The sequence below is a fragment of the Stegostoma tigrinum genome, chromosome 16 (genome assembly GCF_030684315.1).
Source record: "Stegostoma tigrinum isolate sSteTig4 chromosome 16, sSteTig4.hap1, whole genome shotgun sequence".
NCBI lineage: Eukaryota > Metazoa > Chordata > Chondrichthyes > Orectolobiformes > Stegostomatidae > Stegostoma > Stegostoma tigrinum.
Genome location: NC_081369.1, coordinates 66925826 through 66945293, shown reverse-complemented (window position 1 = coordinate 66945293; position 19468 = coordinate 66925826).

Sequence of the window (19468 nt, the reverse complement as noted above, 5' to 3'; positions counted from 1 at the left end):
CGCTCCCTCCCCATCCCCCACTCCCCGCGCGCTCCCTCCCCATCCCCACTCCCCGCGCGCTCCCTCCCCATCCCCACTCCCCGCGCGCTCCCTCCCCATCCCCACTCCCCCGCGCGCTCCCCTCCCCATTCCCTCCCCCCGCGCGCTCCCTCCCCATTCCCTCCCCCCGCGCGCTCCCTCCCCATCCCCACTCCCCGCGCGCTCCCTCCCCATCCCCACCTCCCCGCGCGCTCCCCTCCCCATCCCCACTCCCCGCGCGCTCCCTCCCCATCCCCACTCCCCGCGCGCTCCCTCCCCATCCCCACTCCCCGCGCGCTCCCTCCCCATCCCCATCTCAACTCCCCGCGCGCTCCCTCCCCATCCCCACCCCCACTCCCCGCGCGCTCCCTCCCCATCCCCACTCCCCGCGCGCTCCCTCCCCATCCCCATCCCCACTCCCCGCGCGCTCCCTCCCCATCTCAACTCCCCGCGCGCTCCCTCCCCATCCCCACCCCCACTCCCCTGTGCGCTCCCTCCCCATCCCCACCCCCACTCCCCTGTGCGCTCCCTCCCCATCCCCACTCCCCTGTGCGCTCCCTCCCCATCCCATCCCCACTCCCCACGCGCTGCCTCCCCATCCCCACCCCCCCGTGCGCTGCCTCCCCATCCCCACCCCCCCCGTGCGCTGCCTCCCCATCCCCACCCCCCCCGTGCGCTGCCTCCCCATCCCCACCGCCCCCGTGCGCTGCCTCCCCATCCCCACCGCCCCCGTGCGCTGCCTCCCCATCCCCACCCCCCCCCCGTGCGCTGCCTCCCCATCCCCACCCCCCCCCGTGCGCTGCCTCCCCATCCCCACCCCCCCCCGTGCGCTGCCTCCCCATCCCCACCCCCCCCCCGTGCGCTGCCTCCCCATCCCCACCCCCCCCCCGTGCGCTGCCTCCCCATCCCCACCCCCCGGTGCGCTGCCTCCCCATCCCCACCCCCCGGTGCGCTGCCTCCCCATCCCCACCCCCCCGTGCGCTGCCTCCCCATCCCCCCCCGTGCGCTGCCTCCCCATCCCCACCCCCTCCGTGCGCTGCCTCCCCATCCCCACCCCCACCCCCCCGTGCGCTGCCTCCCCATCCCCACCCCCACCCCCCCGTGCGCTGCCTCCCCATCCCCACCCCCCCCCCGTGCGCTGCCTCCCCATCCCCACCCCCACCCCCCCGCGCGCTCCCTCCCATCCCCACCCCCACCCCCCCGCGCGCTCCCTCCCCATCCCCACTCCCCGGGCGCTCCCTCCCCATCGCCAACCCCCGCGCTCCCTCCACCTCCCCGCGCGCTCCCTCCCCATCCCCACTCCCCGCGCGCTCCCTCCCTATTCCCACTCCCCGGGCGCCCCCTCCCCATCCCCGCTCCCCCCGCGCGCTCCCTCCCCATCCCCGCTCCCCCCCGCGCGCTCCCTCCCCATCCCCGCTCCCCCCGCGCGCTCCCTCCCCATCCCCGCTCCCCCCGCGCGCTCCCTCCCCATCCCCGCTCCCCCCGCGCGCTCCCTCCCCATCCCCGCTCCCCCCGCGCGCTCCCTCCCCATCCCCGCTCCCCCCGCGCGCTCCCTCCCCATCCCCGCTCCCTCCCCATTCCCTCCCCCCGCGCGCTCCCTCCCCATTCCCTCCCCCCGCGCGCTCCCTCCCCATCCCCTCCCCCCGCGCGCTCCCTCCCCATCCCCACTCCCCGCGCGCTCCCTCCCCATCCCCACTCCCCGCGCGCTCCCTCCCCCATCCCCACTCCCCGCGCGCTCCCTCCCCATCCCCATCCCCATCCCCACTCCCCGCGCGCTCCCTCCCCATCTCCACTCCCCGCGCGCTCCCTCCCCATCCCCACCACCACTCCCCTGTGCGCTCCCTCCCCATCCCCACCCCTACTCCCCTGTGCGCTCCCTCCCCATCCCCACTCCCCTGTGTTCTCCCTCCCCATCCCATCCCCACTCCCCACGCGCTGCCTCCCCATCCCATCCCCACTCCCCACGCGCTGCCTCCCCATCCCCACCCCCCCGTGCGCTGCCTCCCCATCCCCACCCCCCCCGTGCGCTGCCTCCCCATCCCCACCCCCCCCGTGCGCTGCCTCCCCATCCCCACCCCCCCCGTGCGCTGCCTCCCCATTCCCACCCCCCCGTCCGCTGCCTCCCCATCCCCACCCCCCCGTGCGCTGCCTCCCCATCCCCACCCCCACCCCCCCCCGTGCGCTGCCTCCCCATCCCCACCCCCCCCGTGCGCTGCCTCCCCATCCCCCCCGTGCGCTGCCTCCCCATCCCCACCCCCTCCGTGCGCTGCCTCCCCATCCCCACCCCCACCCCCCCGTGCGCTGCCTCCCCATCCCCACCCCCACCCCCACCCCCCCGTGCGCTGCCTCCCCATCCCCACCCCCCCGTGCGCTGCCTCCCCATCCCCACCCCCACCCCCCCGTGCGCTGCCTCCCCATCCCCAACCCCCCGTGCGCTGCCTCCCCATCCCCACCCCCCCCGTGCGCTGCCTCCCCATCCCCACCCCCCCCGTGCGCTGCCTCCCCATCCCCACCCCCCCCGTGCGCTGCCTCCCCATCAACCACCCCCCCGTGCGCTGCCTCCCCATCCCCACCCCCCCCGTGCGCTGCCTCCCCATCCCCACCCCCCCCCGTGCGCTGCCTCCCCATCCCCACCCCCCCCGTGCGCTGCCTCCCCATCCCCACCCCCCCCGTGCGCTGCCTCCCCATCCCCACCCCCCCCGTGCGCTCCCTTCCCATCCCCACCCCCCCGTGCGCTCCCTTCCCATCCCCACCCCCCCCGTGCGCTCCCTTCCCCATCCCCACCCCCCCCGTGCGCTCCCTTCCCCATCCCCACCCCCCCCGTGCGCTCCCTTCCCCATCCCCACCCCCCCCCGTGCGCTCCCTTCCCCATCCCCACCCCCCCCCGTGCGCTCCCTTCCCCATTCCCACCCCCGTGCGCTCCCTTCCCCATTCCCACCCCCGTGCGCTCCCTTCCCCATTCCCACCCCCGTGCGCTCCCTTCCCCATTCCCACCCCCGTGCGCTCCCTTCCCCACCCCCGTGCGCTCCCTTCCCCATGCTCACCCCCGCGCGCTCCCTTCCCCCACCTCCCGCATGCTCCCGCCCCCCACCCCCCCCGCATGCTCCCGCCCCCACCCACTGCGCTCTGTCTTCTGCCTCCCCCCGCCGCTCTCTTCCACCTCCCCCGCGCGCTCCCTCCCTCTCCCCTCCTCCCCACGTCCCCCCTTCTCCCCACGTGATCCCTCACCTCTCCTCCCTGCACGCGCTCCTTCCCCATCCCCACCTCCTGTGCGCTCCCTCCACCCTCCTCGCACGCTCCCCTCCACCCTCCTCGCACGCTCCCTTCTCTCTCCTCCCCACGTCCCCCCTTCTCCCCACGTGATCCCTCACCTCTCCTCCCTGCACACGCTCCCTACCCACAATGTGCTCCCTCCCCATCCCCACCTCCTGTGCGCTCCCTACTCCCTCCTCCCCGTGCGCACCCTCCCCCTCCTCCCCACGTGCTCCCTCCCCCTCCTCCCCACGTGCTCCCTCCCCCTCCTCCCCACGTGCTCCCTCCCCCTCCTCCCCACGTGCTCCCTCCCCCTCCTCCCCACGTGCTCCCTCCCCCTCCTCCCCACGTGCTCCCTCCCCCTCCTCCCCACGCGCTCCCTTCCCCTCCTCCCTACACTCTTCCTCCCCCTCCGTCCCCCCTCCTCTCTGTGCGCTCCGTCCCCTCTCATCCCCACGCGGTCCCTCCCCCCCCACCCCATGCTCTCCCTCCCCCCCCACCCCATGCTCTCCCTCCCCCCCCACCCCATGCTCTCCCTCCCCCCCCACCCCATGCTCTCCCTCCCCCCTTCCCCACGCTCTCCATCCCCTTGCCCTCCCCCCACGCTCCCCCCCTCCCCCCCACGCTCCCCCCTCCCCCCCACGCTCCCCCCTCCCCCCCACGCTCCCCCCCTCCCCCCCACGCTCCCCCCTCCCCCCCACGCTCCCCCCTCCCCCCCACGCTCCCCCCTTCCCCCCCACGCTCCCTCCTTCCCCCCCACGCTCCCTCCTTCCCCCCCACGCTCCCTCCTTCCCCCCCACGCTCCCTCCTTCCCCCCCACGCTCCCTCCTTCCCCCCCACGCTCCCTCCTTCCCCCCCACGCTCCCTCCTCCCCCCCACGCTCCCTCCTCCCCCCCACGCTCCCTCCTTCCCCCTCCCCCCCACGCTCCCTCCTTCCCCCTCCCCCCCCACGCTCCCTCCTTCCCCCTCCCCCCCCACGCTCCCTCCTTCCCCCTCCCCCCCCACGCTCCCTCCTTCCCCCTCCCCCCCCACGCTCCCTCCTTCCCCCTCCCCCCCCACGCTCCCTCCTTCCCCCCCCCCCACGCTCCCTCCTTCCCCCCCCCCCCGCTCCCCCCCCCCGCTCCCCCCCCCCACGCTCCCCCCCCCCCACGCTCCCCCCCCCCACGCTCCCCCCCCCCACGCTCCCCCCCCCCACGCTCCCCCCCCCCACGCTCCCCCCCCCCCACGCTCCCCCCCCCCACGCTCCCCCCCCCCACGCTCCCTCCTTCCCCCCACGCTCCCTCCTTCCCCCCACGCTCCCTCCTTCCCCCTCCCCCCCACATGCTCCCTCCTTCCCCCTCCCCCCCACATGCTCCCTCCTTCCCCCTCCCCCCCACATGCTCCCCCTCCCCCTTTCCCCCCTCCCCGCCACATGCTCCCCCTCCCCCTTTCCCCCCTCCCCCCCACATGCTCCCCCTCCCCCTCCCCCTTTCCCCCCTCCCCCTTTCCCCCCCTCCCCCTCCCCCTTTCCCCCCCTCCCCCTCCCCCTTTCCCCCCCTCCCCCTTTCCCCCCCTCCCCCTTTCCCCCCCCTCCCCCTTTCCCCCCCCCTCCCCCTTTCCCCCCCCTCCCCCTTTCCCCCCCCTCCCCCTTTCCCCCCCCCCCCTCCCCCTTTCCCCCCCCCCCCTCCCCCTTCCCCCCCCTCCCCCTTCCCCCCCCTCCCCCTCCCTCCCCCTCCCCCTTCCCCCCCCCTCCCCCTCCCCCTTCCCCCCCCTCCCCCTTCCCCCCCCTCCCCCTTCCCCCCCTCCCCCTTCCCCCCCCTCCCCCTTCCCCTTCCCCCCCCTCCCCCTTCCCCCCTCCCCCCCCTCCCCCTTCCCCCCCTCCCCCTTCCCCCCCCCTCCCCCTTCCCCCCCCTCCCCCTTCCCCCCCTCCCCCTTCCCCCCCTCCCCCTCCCCCTTCCCCCCCCTCCCCCTCCCCCCCCTCCCCCCCTCCCCCTCCCCCTTCCCCCCCTCCCCCTCCCCCTTCCCCCCCTCCCCCTCCCCCTTCCCCCCCCTCCCCCTCCCCCTTCCCCCCCTCCCCCTCCCCCCCCTCCCCCTCCCCCTTTCCCCCCCCTCCCCTCCCCCTCCCCCTTTCCCCCCCCTCCCCTCCCCCTTTCCCCCCCTCCCCCTTTCCCCCCCTCCCCCTCCCCCTTTCCCCCCCCTCCCCCTCCCCCTCCCCCTTTCCCCCCCCTCCCCCTCCCCCTTCCCCCCCCTCCCCCTTCCCCCCCCTCCCCCTTCCCCTCCCCCTCCCCCTCCCCCCCCCCTTCCCCCCCCTCCCCCTTCCCCCCCCCCTTCCCCCCCCTCCCCCTTCCCCCCCTCCCCCTTCCCCCCCCTCCCCCCCCCCTCCCCCTTCCCCCCCCCTCCCCCTTCCCCCCCTCCCCCTTCCCCCCCCCTCCCCCTTTCCCCCCCCTCCCCCTCCCCCTTTCCCCCCCCTCCCCCTCCCCCTTTCCCCCCCCTCCCCCTCCCCCTTTCCCCCTCCCCCTTTCCCCCTCCCCCTTTCCCCTTCCACCCTCCCCCTCCCCCCCTCCCCCTTCCCCCCTCCCCCTCCCCCTTTCCCCCCTCCCCCTCCCCCTTTCCCCCCTCCCCCTCCCCCTTTCCCCCCTCCCCCTCCCCCTTTCCCCCCTCCCCCTTTCCCCCACCCCCCTCCCCCTCCCCCTTTCCCCCACCCCCCTCCCCCTCTCACCCCTCCCCCTCTCACCCCTCCCCCTCTCACCCCTCCCCCTCTCACCCCTCCCCCTCTCACCCCTCCCCCTCTCACCCCTCCCCCTCTCACCCCTCCCCCTCTCACCCCTCCCCCTCTCACCCCTCCCCCTCTCACCCCTCCCCCTCTGCTCCTCCTCTCCTCCGTTTGCTCCCGCTCTTCCCCCCACCCCAATGGCTCTTGACTGTCTCCGCGCGTCCCCTCCCCCTCCTCTCAATGTGCTCCCTGCCCCCTCCCCCCATGGTCTCCCTCGCCCCTGCCCCCCACATGCTCCCTTGACCCCCCCCTCCCCCCACCTGCTCCCTCCCCTTTCCCCACCACATGCTCCCTCCCACTTACCCCCCATGTGTTCCCTCGGCCCTCCCCCCACGTGCTCCCCCGCCTGTCCCCCCAACGTGCTCCCTCCCCTCTCCTCCCCCACCACGTGTTCCCTGCCCTCTCCTCCCCCACCACATGCTCAATCCCCCCCAACACGTGCTCCTTCCCCCCCCACATGCTTCCTCCCCCTCGTCCCCTCTCTCTTCTACTTCCTGCGTGCTCCCTCCCCTCCCCTTGCGTGCTCCCTCCCCCCATGTGCTTCCTCCCCTCCTTCTCTCCCCCTCTCTTCCCCTGTCCCTCTCCTACTGTCCTCCTCCAGAATCTTTCTTCTTCCTCCACTGCGCACTCACATCTCTCTCCTCACCACCATCCCGCGGTTTTCTAATCAATGCTATTAGAAGAGTTTGTTGGAATGAGTGTTGTTCAGCCCCTCCCCCCTCCCTATTCCTCTCCAGATGGGCTGGGGTGACCTGGGGGTTTACGGCGAACCTTCCAGAGAGACGCCAAACCTGGACCAAATGGCTGCAGAAGGAATGCTCTTCCCAAATTTCTACGCTGCCAACCCATTGTGCTCCCCTTGTAAGTGACAAATATCTGTCCATATTGAAACCGACTCAGCAGCCAGTGTTAAAACAAAGATTAAAAACACTTATGTTTCTGTAGCACTTTCCACCACCTTAGTGTTCCAAAGCACTTTACCCCCTGTGAAAATATGAACGATTATTTTTAAAAATTGAGCCAGAATCCACCTGTTGTCTCTTGAAGCCTGCACCAACATAGAATATGTTTTACCTCTGCTGCAAGTTCATCATCCATTTCAATTCCAGTGGTATTTCATCTGTTCTCCTGCATCTTGCTGGCATTTCAGCTTTGATCTCACTACTGCCTTGTATAGTTTTAGCAAAACCCCCTACTTTAATACTTCCTTCCATTTGAATCAAAGACCAACATTCCGTTTGCCTTCCTTATTACTCGTTGAACCTGGATGGTTACTTTAAATGAAGACTGCTCTGCAGACTCTTATTCTAGGCAATTACCAGGCCACCTATTTCTGTGCCATCTGCAAAATTGGCTCACGTACATTAACTTTCCTAGTCCAAGCCAAATATATATTATAAATAATGTGGCACTAGCATTAAACCCTGTGGCACTCCCCTAGTTACAGATTTGCCATTCTGAAAATCTCCCTTGTCCCTAGTTTCTTAGAGAATTCTTGCATTGTGGAAGCAGGCCATTCAGCCCATTGAGTCAACATTGACCCTTTTAAGAGCATCCCATTCAGACCCAGCTTCCTACCCTATTCCTGCATTTCCCATGGCTAATCCACCGAGCACGGACACCTTTGGACTGTGGAAGGAAACCCATGCAGGCTCCACACAGACAGTCACCCGAGGCTAGAATCAAACCCAGGCCTCTGGTGCTTTGAGGCAGCTGTACTAACTATTGAGCCACTGTTCTGTCCCATGGTGTTTTCTGCGTTTAGCCAATCCGCTATCGTTGCTGATAGACTACATCTAATGTTATGGGCTCTTATTAAATAGCCTAATATGTAGTATATTATCAAACACGTCCTGAAATCTCAAGGAGCCCTGGCAAAACTAGAATCTGGGTATCAGGCGGCAAACTCTGGTGGTCGGAGTCATACCTGGCACATTGGAGGGTGGTCTTAGTTGTTGGAGGTCAGTCATCTCAGCTCCAGGACATTTCTACAGGAGTTCCTCAGAGTAGTGTCCATCTTCAGCTGCTTTGTTAATGACCTTCCCTCCATCATAAGGTCATAAGTGTTTGCTGATGATTGCACAACATCCAGCACCATTTGCAACTGCTCAGATACTGAAACAGTCTGTGTGTTCAAATGCAACAAGACCTGGACAATATCCAGGCTTGGGTTGATAATTGGCAATTAACACTTGTGCCACATAAATGCCAGGCTATGACCGTCACCACTAAGAGAAAATCTGACCGCCATCCCTTGACATTCACTGGTGTTACCATCACTGAATTCCCCACGATCAACATCCCAGGAGTTATCATTGATCAGAAACTCAAGTGAAATAGCTCTATGAATGCAGTGGCTACCAGAACAGGTCAGAAGCTAGGAATTCTGCAGTGAGTAACTCACTTCCTGACTCCCTAAAGCCTGCCCACCATCTACAGTGCACAAGTCAGGAGTGTGAGAGTATACTCCACACTTGCCTGTGTGGGTGCAGCCCCAAGAACACTCAAGAAGCTTGACACCATCCCAGGACAAAGCAGCACGCTTGATTGGCACTTCATCCACAAACATCCACTCCCTCCACCACCGACACTCAGTAGCAAAAGTGTGTACTATCTACAAGATGCAATCCAGAAATTCACCAAAGACCTTTAAGCAGCACCTTCGAAACCCATGACCACTTCAATTTCAAGGGCAGCAGATATATGGGCACACCAGCTCCCACAAATTACACTCCAAGCCAGTCACCATCCTGACTTGGAAATATATCGCTGTTTCTTCAGTGTTGCTGGGTTGAAATCCTGGAATTCCCTCCCAAAAGTCATTGTGGACCAGCCCACTGCAGATGAACTGCAGCAGTTCAGGAAGGCAGCTCATCACGACCTTCTCAAAGGCAATTAGGGAGCAGCAATAAATGCTGGCCAGCCAGCAATGCCCCCATCCCACAACTGAATAAAAATAATCCACTGCTTCCCTTTGTTTATCCTGTTTGTTACTTTCTCGAAGAATTCTAGTAAATTTGTCAGGCATGATTTCTCCTTCATGAAGCCATGATGACTCTGCTTGATCATATTATCTATTCCTAAATTCTCCACTATTGAATACTTCATCTTTCAAATAACAGACATTAAACTAACAGGCCTGTACATGTTTTTTGACTTTTTCCCTTTTTAAATGAAAGGTGTTATATTGTTAGTTTTCCAATTCTCTGGGACTTCTCCAGAGTCTTAAGTTTTCCTGGAAGATTACTACCAGTGCATCCACTATCTTTGTAGCTACTTCTTTTGATATCCTATCAGATCCAGGGAACCTACTCATCTTTAGCCCCATTAGTATCCCTAGCACTTTTTCTCTGGTGATAATTATTGTATTTATGTCCTGTCCTCCTTTTGCCCCTCAATTATTTGGTTATTTTGGAATGGTATGAGAGTATTCTATTTGTGAAGACTGATGCCAAATATGGATTCAACTCCTCTGCCATCTCCTGGTTCCCCATTAGTATTCCACAGCCTCAGTATCTAGGGACCCTGGGTTCACTTTGGTTTCTGAATTCTTTTTTTGTTTTTTTTTTAAAGATCTTGGTGCCTATCTTGATGTTACTTGCAAGTCTACCCCCAAAGTTAATTTTTCTCCTTCTTTCTTATGTTTTAAGTATTTTGTTGGTTACAGAACTTTCCCCGTCCTCTGGCTTACCAGTTATAGCAAACAACATGAAATTGCCCCATTTATATCTCCTCTCTGCCTTTCAAATATTCACCAATTCTCTATCTATGGCAACATATTACAAACAGCTCCATAAGCCCTTTTCTTCTGTGTTAGCCTTTTGTAATCCATCTTATCAAATGCCTTTTTAAAATCAAAGTATGCTAATTACTTATAACCAGTTCCCTGTTATCTGGCCTATTTTTTCGATCCTCAGGTATCTAATACATTTGTCAAACATGATTACCCTTTTGTAAAATATTGTTGGCTTCAATCGTGCTAAGTACATTTTACTATTTCCTTAATAATACACTCCTTCTACGTAAATGAAGCGTCCTACCTGGCCATTCTTCCAACTGTTTGTCCCATTGAGAGAGCTGTAGTGTTGGTATGTCCCTAATGAACAGAGCACACCTTGGCCTGACTCGCCCTATTCCATTGTTGAGCGTCTCTTGTTCCACCCCCTCACTTCAGTTAAAATCCTTGTTCTCTACCAGTTTGCAAGTATGATAAATGTTTTCTTGTAGCGGTACCCTCACTGCTTTCCTCCCTCAGCCTATGGACTGAATGACCCCTTGTTACCAGTGATGTCAACCTCTATCTTTCTCTTCCTGCTCTCCCTGAGTTCACTGCTCTCCTATCCTTCTTTAACCTCTCTCTTTGTCTAAAATCCCTAACTCATATTCATGACCTGTTTGATCAATAAATCTTCTGAGGTTTCATTAGCCTCATTGTATTAATCACACAAAAGGTCACCTTTGACCACTTCTTCAGTATCATTCTGCTTCTATGAGGGAATCAAGGGATATAGGGTTAGTCAGGAAAGTGGAGTTAAGGCTACAGTCAGATCAGCCATGATGTTATGAAATGAAGGATTAAATTCATGGGACCGAGTGGCCTACTCCATTTCTGATTTATTATCTTCCCCTGGAAAAAAGAACAGTCCCATAAATTTCCCCACCTACGTTCGTAACACCACCCACACCCTCCACCTCCTCCAGGACTTCCAATTCCCCGGCCCCCAACACCTCATTTTCACCATGGACGTCCAGTCCCTACACACCTGTATTCCTCATGCAGATGGCCTCAAGGCCCTCCTCTTCTTCCTGTCCCGCAGGCCCGACCAATCCCCCTCCACCGACACCCTCATTCGCCTAGCCGAACTCGTCCTCACCCTCAACAACTTCTCTTTCGATTCCTCCCACTTCCTACAGACAAAGGGGGTGGCCGTGGGTACCCGCGTGGGCCCAAGCTATGCCTGCCTCTTTGTAGGTTACATGGAACAGTCCCTCTTCCGCACCTACACAGGCCCCAAACCCCACCTCTTCCTCCGTTACATTGATGACTGTATCGGCGCCGCCTCTTGCTCCCCAGAGGAGCTCGAACAGTTCATCCACTTCACCAACACCTTCCACCCCAACCTCAAGTTCACCTGGGCCATCTCCAGCACATCCCTCACCTTCCTGCACCTCTCAGTCTCCATCTCAGGTAACCAGCTAGAAACTGATGTCCATTTCAAGCCCACTGACTCCCAGAGCTACCTAGAATACACCTCCTCCTACCCACCCTCCTGCAAAAATTCCATCCCCTGATTCCCAATTCCTCCGCCTCCGCCGCATCTGCTCCCAGGATGAGGCATTCCACTCCCGCACATCCCAGATGTCCACGTTCTTCAAGGACCGCAACTTTCCCCCTGCAGTGGGCAAGAACGCCCTTGACCGTGTCTCCCACATTTCCAGCAACACATCCCTCACACCCTGCCCCCGCCACAACCGCCCCCAGAGGAACCCCCACGTCCTCACATACCACCCCACCAACCTCAGGATACAACGTATCATCCTCCGACACTTCCGCCATCTGCAATCCAACCCCACCACCCAAGACATTTTTCCATCCCCACCCTTGTCTGCCTTCCGGAGAGACCACTCTCTCCGTGACTCCCTTGTCCGCTCCACGCTCGCCTCCAACCCCACCACACCCGGCACCTTCGCCTGCAACCACAGGAAGTGCTACACTTGCCCCCACACCTCCTCCCTCACCCCCATCCCAGGCCCCAGGATGACCTTCCATATCAAACAGAGGTTCACCTGCACATCTGCCAATGTGGTGTATTGTATCCATTTCACCCGGTGTGGCCTCCTCTACATTGAGGAAACCAAGCGGTGGCTTGGTGACCGCTTTGCAGAACACCTCCACTCGGTTCGCAACAAACAACTACACCTCCCAGTCGGGAACCATTTCAACTCCCCTTCCCATTCCTCAGATGACATGTCCATCATGGGCCTCCTGCAGTGCCACAATGATGCCACCCGAAGGTTGCAGGAACAGTAACTCTTATTCCGCTTGGGAACCCTGCAGCCCAATGGAATCAATGTGGACTTCACCAGCTTCAAAATGTCCCCTTCCCCCACTGCATCCCAAAACCAGCCCAGCTCGTCCCCTCCCCCCACTGCATCCCAAAACCAGCCCAGCTCGTCCCCTCCCCCCACTGCATCCCAAAACCAGCCCAGCCTGTCCCCGCCTCCCTAACCTGTTCTTCCTCTCACCCATCCCTTCCACCTCAAGCTGCACCTCCATTTCCTACCTACCACCTCATTCCGCCTCCTTGACCTATCCCTCTTCCCTGGACTGACCTATCCCCTCCCTACCTCCTCACCTATACTCTCCTCTCTACCTATCTTCTTTTCTCTCCATCTTCGGTCTGCCTCCCCCCCTCCCTATTTATTCCAGTTCCCTCTCCCCATCCCCCTCTCTGATGAAGGGTCTAGGCCCGAAACGTCAGCTTTTGTGCTCCTGAGATGCTACTTGGCCTGCTGTGTTCATCCAACTCCACACTTTGTTACCTTGTCCCATAAATTAATTATGACTATACCTGTTCAGCCAGAGAATGGGAAACCTATGGAATTCACTGCCACATAAGGCTGTGCAGGTCTGGTCATTGAGTACATTTAAGACAGAGATAGATGCGTTCCTGATAGTCAAGGGGATCAAGGATTTTGGGGAGAATGGGGTTGAGAAACTTATCAGCCATGCTTGAATGGCAGAGCAAACTTGAATGGCCTAATTTCTGCTCCTATTTCTTATGGTCCTGTTAAAATACTTACTTTCTAACCTGCAACCCTCCATTCACCAGATCATTTCTGCAACTGCAGATTTGTTCAAGCACGCTGTCACTTCAGTTTTGATGCTCTGGTCCCCAATGAAACCATTACTGTCACGAACCCATCCATTTCTTCAGGTCTGGTCCTCACCTCTGCTCCCTGAAGCCCAAGAAATGCAAGCTTGAACAGAAACACTGGTTTAATCAATCAAAGTCAGATCTGCCTGTAACACAGCAAACATTGTCTGATCCTGCTCTCAGCTGTTCATTATTTCAAATTATCCTGTATTGCAAAAATAACTGATGCAAACAAAGAATGTTAATACTGGACATGTCTGATCTCAAAGTGAACCCAGGCTTGTTAGATCTTAATGGGGAGGTCAGTTATTGAACACATTGGTGGTGTAGTGGACTGCCTAGAACGTTACCTCAGAGTACAATGGGACCTTGATTAGATGGGCTGGTGGACCAAGGAGTGGCAGATGAACTTTAATTTGGATAAACAATCCAAAGATGTGCAGGCCAGTTGGATCAGCTTTGCTAAACTGCCCATAGTGTTCAGGGATGTGTAGATTATGTGGAGTATGGGGCAATATGTCTGGATGGGATGCTCCAAGGGTCGGTGTGGATGTTTTGGGCCAAAGGGCCTGTTTCCACACTGTAGGGATTCTATAAATAAATAAGGTGCTGCATTTTGGAAAGGCAAATCATGGCAGGGCTTATACACTTAATGGTAGGATCCTGGCGAGTGTTGGTGAACGAAGAGCCTTGGAGTGCATGTTCATAGTTGTTTGAAAGTAGAGTCACAGGTAGACAGGATAGTGAAGAAGGCGGTTGGTATGCATGCCTTTATTGGTCAGTACATTAAGAATAGGAGTTGGGAGGTCATGTTGCGGCTGTACGGGAAATTGGTTAGGCCATTTTTGGAATACTGCGTTGACTTCTGGTCTCCCTCTTATAGGAAGGATGCCGTGAAACTTGAAAGGGTTCAGAAAAGATTTAAAGGATATTGCTGGGGTTGGAGGGTTTGCGCTGTAGGAAGAGGCTGAATAGAATGGAGTTGTTTTCCATAGGGCATCAGAGGCTGAGGATTGACTTTATAAGGTTTATAAAATCATGAGGTAAATAGCCGGGGTCTTTTCCCCAGGGTAACAGAGCCCAAAATTAGAACATAGAACAAAGAACAGTACAGCGGAGAACAGGCCTTTCAGCCCTCGATGTTGCGCCGACCTGTGAACTAATCTAAGCCCATTCCCCTACACTATCCCATCATCATCCATATGCTTATCCAAGGACTGTTTTAAGTGCCCCTAATGTGGCTGAATTAACTAGATTAGCAGGCAGGGCGTTCCACACCCTTACCACTCTGAGTAAAGAACCTACCTCTGACATCTGTCTTAAATCTATCACCCCTCAATGTATAGCTATGCCCGCTTGTACAAGCTGACGTCATCATCCTCGGAAAAAGACTCTCACTGTCCACCCTATCTAATCCTTAGAGGGAATAAGTTTAAGGTGAGAAGGGAAGGATTTCAAAGCGACCTAAGGGGCAACTTTTTTCATGTGGAGGATGGTGCGTGTATGGATTGAGCTGCCAGATAAAGCAATGGAGTTTGGCAATTATTACATTTAAAAGGCATCTAGATGGGCACACTCAAGGATAAAGGAGGGAGATGGGAATTGGGTGAGATCTTTAATGAACACTTTATGTCGGTATTCACCACAGAGCGGGATGTGATGGATGTTAAGGTTAGAGAAGGTCTGTGAATACTCTCAGGCAGGTCAACATCATAAAGGAGGAATATTGGGTGTTACTGTGGTGGGTGTGATGTATATCAGTGTTGCTATGAGAGAGGTGGGGTATATCAGGGTGTTGCTGTGAGGGCTGTAGAATATATTGAATTAGGCATTGACTCTTTATTAATATAAACCAGTGAGGATTGCTGATTTCTCTGCTGTACGGAGCTTTGCCTTAAATGCAGCCTGTGTAAATATTCTAGAAATGGAAAATCAATTTATTGAAACATTTCTCCTTTTCTCCTTTCTCTATAGCCCGTGCTGCATTGCTAACAGGTCGTCTTCCCATTAGAAATGGTTTCTACACAACAAATGCTCATGCTCGAAATGGTAAGTGTTAGCCTTAACTAGTCAGCATAGTAAGCATTTTCCAGCCTGCCTTCAGTCACTTATTGGTGATACATGTTGCACTTTGTTTGTGGGAGAGAGCCCACTTGTATAATCTTTTAATTCTTTCACAGGATGTGAGCATCATTGGCGAGGCCAGCATTAATTGCCTGTCCAGCAGTGATCTGCCTCCTGAACTGCTATAGTCCATGTACTGTGGGTAGACCCATAATACTGTAAGGGAGGGAATTCCAGGATTTTGAGCTGAGAGTCACTGAAGGAACAGCGATGTTGATGTGACTTGGAAAGGAACTTGCAGATGGTGGTGTCCCATGTATCTGCTGCCCTTGTCCTTCTGGTTGAAGTGGTTTCGGATGAAAGGTGTTGTCAAAAAATACTTGATGAGTTGCTGCACAGCATCTTGTCGACAGTGCTGCCACTGTGCATTGGTGGTGAATGGTGAAAATTTTGCCAAGCTACTTTGATCTTGATGGTGTTGAGATTCTTAAATTGCAATCATCCAGGCAAGTGGCAACTGGCATCACATTTCTGACTTGTGGATGAGGAACACATAAGTTACTCAATACAGTATTCCCATCCTTTGACCTGCTTTTGTAGCCACAGAATTTTTGTGGTTAGTCCAGTTCAGTTTCTGGTCAGTGGTAATCCCCAGGATGTTGATAGTGGGGGATTGAACAGTTATAATATCAAGTGATGATGATTAGCTTCTCTCTTGTTGGAGACGGTCACTGTCTGATACTTGTGTGGCTCGAATATTTCTTGCCGTGTAATGGCCTAAGTTTAGATGTTGTCCAAGGCTTGCTGTGTAATTTCACAGTCTGCATTAGTCTTTCTGGAGTTGCAAGTGGTGCTGAACATTATGCAATCATCAGCAAATATCCCACTTTGAACAGTTGAAAGAAAGAAGATCATTGATGAAGTAATTGATGATGATCGGCTGGAACACTGGCTTCAGGAACAGAAATGATGAAGCAGCCTTCTGATCAGCAAAATGATCATCTCAGCAAACTCTGTGGACAGGGATAATGGATCCAGTGTTTCTCTCTGCTCCTAATACCAATGTTTCTTCTAATGCCTGTTTGTACATATGTGTAGAGGAGAAGTTTTTTAATTGGGTTAGAGTTCTAATTGGTAGTTATATATTGATGGTTCATAATTGGTTATCTGAAGTTAGAACCCATTTATTTAATTAAATAGACTTTCTTGTTAAGAACAGAAACCTCATCTGCATTTTCTGTCAACCCAGATCTAAAAGAGGGTAAATTATGAATTCTGTGTACCTTTTGAAACCTTCAACTGCTGTAGTGATTCTGGCAATAGTACAGCTTGATTTAGCCAGGGGTGCGCAACAATAAGCAGTGAGTCGGAATTACTTTTGAGAAAGGTGTGGGGTAAGATGGGGCTAGGATTGGATGAGAGAGGTACCATGGGGGTAGGGAAAGTAGGCAAAGAGGCACATTTGGCATGCAATGCCAAGAGATCTCAAAAGACTTCAAAACATTTGTTGAAACTGACAGTTGGCCAAAAAAAAGTAAGATCTGGCCCAGGCTTTGGTGATTACTTGACTTGAGAATGATTGTCTTCTCTAAGAGTGTCTACCTGTGAGCCGTCAGATGGCTGAAGAGATTCTATTTGCAGTGTGGGCTTTGTTGGGTGGTGATGGTGGTTGGAGGTGGTCGTGGGTGGGCCTTCCTGATGTTCTGTCTCTCCTTGTGCAAGAGTTGCTTCTGTTCAATGGCACGGCGGAGTTTGTTTGCTTAGCGTATAGCTCCCTGCTGGATGATGTTTCAGTTTGTAGCTATGTCCTCCTAGTTGTTGACATTGATATAGAATTTCTTGAGGTTAGTCCAGTTGTTATCTTTGAAGCATTTCTTTTGGCCAGGTAGCGCGCTGACCTTCCTTCAGCTGAAAGTGCATGATCTATTTTAGGAGGCATGACTTGGACATTCAGATGACGTGGCCAGTCTGTCAGAGTTGCTGTAGAATTATACTTGTGGTGATGCTGGCTATGTTGGCCTCCTCCAAGTGGGTGGTATTAGTACGCCTGTCTTCCCAGTTGAGTCGCAGAACTTTTCCGAGGGATCTCTGCTGGTGTTGTTTGATGTTTTAATGTGCCTACTCTAGATAGTCCATGTTTCAGCTCCATTTAGCAGTGCAGGACGGACAATGGCTTTGTAGACCAAAAGTTTAATTTGAGCCTGCAGGTTATAGTCTTCAACCACCCTTCTTCTGAGTCAGGTATAGGTTCCACTGGCACAGCTCAGACAGCGCTGTATTCAGACCTGTGTCTCACATGCACACTGAGACACTATAGGCTGAATCTTACTTATCCCACATGCCCTCTACGCTGTCTGCTCACTTACACAGGACACTTCCCCACTTGCAATAAAAATAATAGCTGTGTCTTCCGCTGCTTCTCTGCTCTCATTCCAGGAAGAAAACAGCCCACAATGGGCCTGAAAGAGTCAAGGTGGCCAGAATGCTGCCGGATGTTCAGCTGCTCACCCCTGATGGAGAGAGGATCTTGACTCTGACCATGAGCTGCTGACTGCCCGTGTACAAGGCCCTGGACTGGGAACACAGGCTGCCTATGAGGACTCCCTGACCAAAGGCTATTTTCCCTGACATGATTGAGGACAGCTGACAACCCCCATGACAGGCTTCCTGACTTTGTGTTTACACTAAATGGCAGAGCAATATAGCAGTATTTGTGAGCCTGGTATCTCTGGTTGAGAGAGCAAGGCAAGGCCATGATGCAGTGAATATTCGGGCTTCAATGTGTGTGAGTGCTAAGAGAGCAAGTGGCTGGAGAAACATTCTGGACCAATCCCTGAGCAAGGTGTGTTGCCTTTTTCAGCACAAAGTATCCCCGCTTTACCATTACAGTCAAAATTGTTATTTGACCTCAAGATATGGCACTGAAGTGCAGAAGTGTACTTTGAGTGGTTCAAACATGTACCATGAGAGATCTTAGAGGCTGGCACATGTCAGATGCAGTGTCCATGGATGTGGGGTCGGGTGGGTGTAAGAGTGCAATACCTCATGAGGTTAATGAACTCTGCATGGGAGGCACCAACCTCTTTTGATTTTGAGCCTTGCTCTCACTCACAGTATGACCCTCCCCATTTGGACCGAACCCCAGATGATTAGCTTGTGAATTAAGAAAGCAGACAATATTTTTTGACAAATCAATTCAATAAAGCCAGCCTTGTACATGACTAATACCATTGCTTTTCTCTGTCTGCAGCATATACACCACAGGAAATTGTGGGAGGAATCCCTGATTCGGAGATCCTTTTGCCAGAACTCCTCCGGAAGGCAGGATATTCCAGCAAAATCATTGGGAAGTGGTTCGTCAACTTTAAATCATCATTGTTCCGAGTAAAGTGTCTGCAGGATTACAGTACAAATGTTAGCATAAAATCATAGATGATGAAAGAAAGTCATTCAGCCCAGCATGCCTGGGCAAATTCTTTGATGGAGAAATCCAATATATCAGCATACTCTAATCTTTCCCAGTAGACTTCCAAGTATTTATCCAATTCTGTTGTGGAATTTACATTGAATCTGTTCCACCCCCCATGCAGATCATTGATGCTTACGAAAAGACATTTATTTAAGTCACCGCTGGTTGTTTTGGCAGTTATTTCACATTTGTGAGCTCTGGTTAGTAACTTTGCTGCCAGTGGAAACAGTTTGTTCTCCTTACTTTCTCTGTCAAACACCTTCTTGATTTTGAAATCCCTTATCCCTGGAACCGTTTGTAAACCTTCTCTACACTCTATCCAAGGCTTTGACATCCATCCTAAAATATGGTATCAAGAGTTTTTTTTATTGTTCCATGGGATGTGGCGTGGTTGGCAAGGCTAGTATTGTTGCAATCCCTGATTGCCCTTGAGAATGTGATGGTGAGCTGCTGCCTTCTTGGAGTATAGTTACACCAACAGAGCTGTTAGGGAGGGAATTCCAGGATTTTGACTTAGCAACGCTGAAGAATGGCAATATGTAATCTTCACTTCAATCTTGAAAACAACCTTCACCAGTGCATTCTGCTTTCTGTCCTTTCACCAATTCTGTGTCTACACTGTCACTGACCTTTTCTATCTATGGGCTTTTAATTTTGTGAACATACCTACTATACGTAACTTTGTTGAATGCTTTTGAAACTCTATATAGATAATATCTGTCTGCATCAACTTTCACCAATGAAGTTACTGGCCAATAGTTGCTGGGTTTAGTCCTTTTCAAATAACATTTTAAATTCACAATCTTTTAGTTCTCTAGCATCACTGACGTTGTGGCCAGACTCACTGAAACTGTCACCCTTAATTTCCCTTAGTAATTAGGCTGCTTCTCATTCAGACCAGGTAATTGTCCTACATTGAGGATCTCCAAGTTTTACCATAACTTCTCTAATTTATTTTGATCGTATTGCATGTCAATATTGCCTCTTCCTTCTCTGTATATCTCAAGTGAAGACATTCGCATACCTCAGCCAACT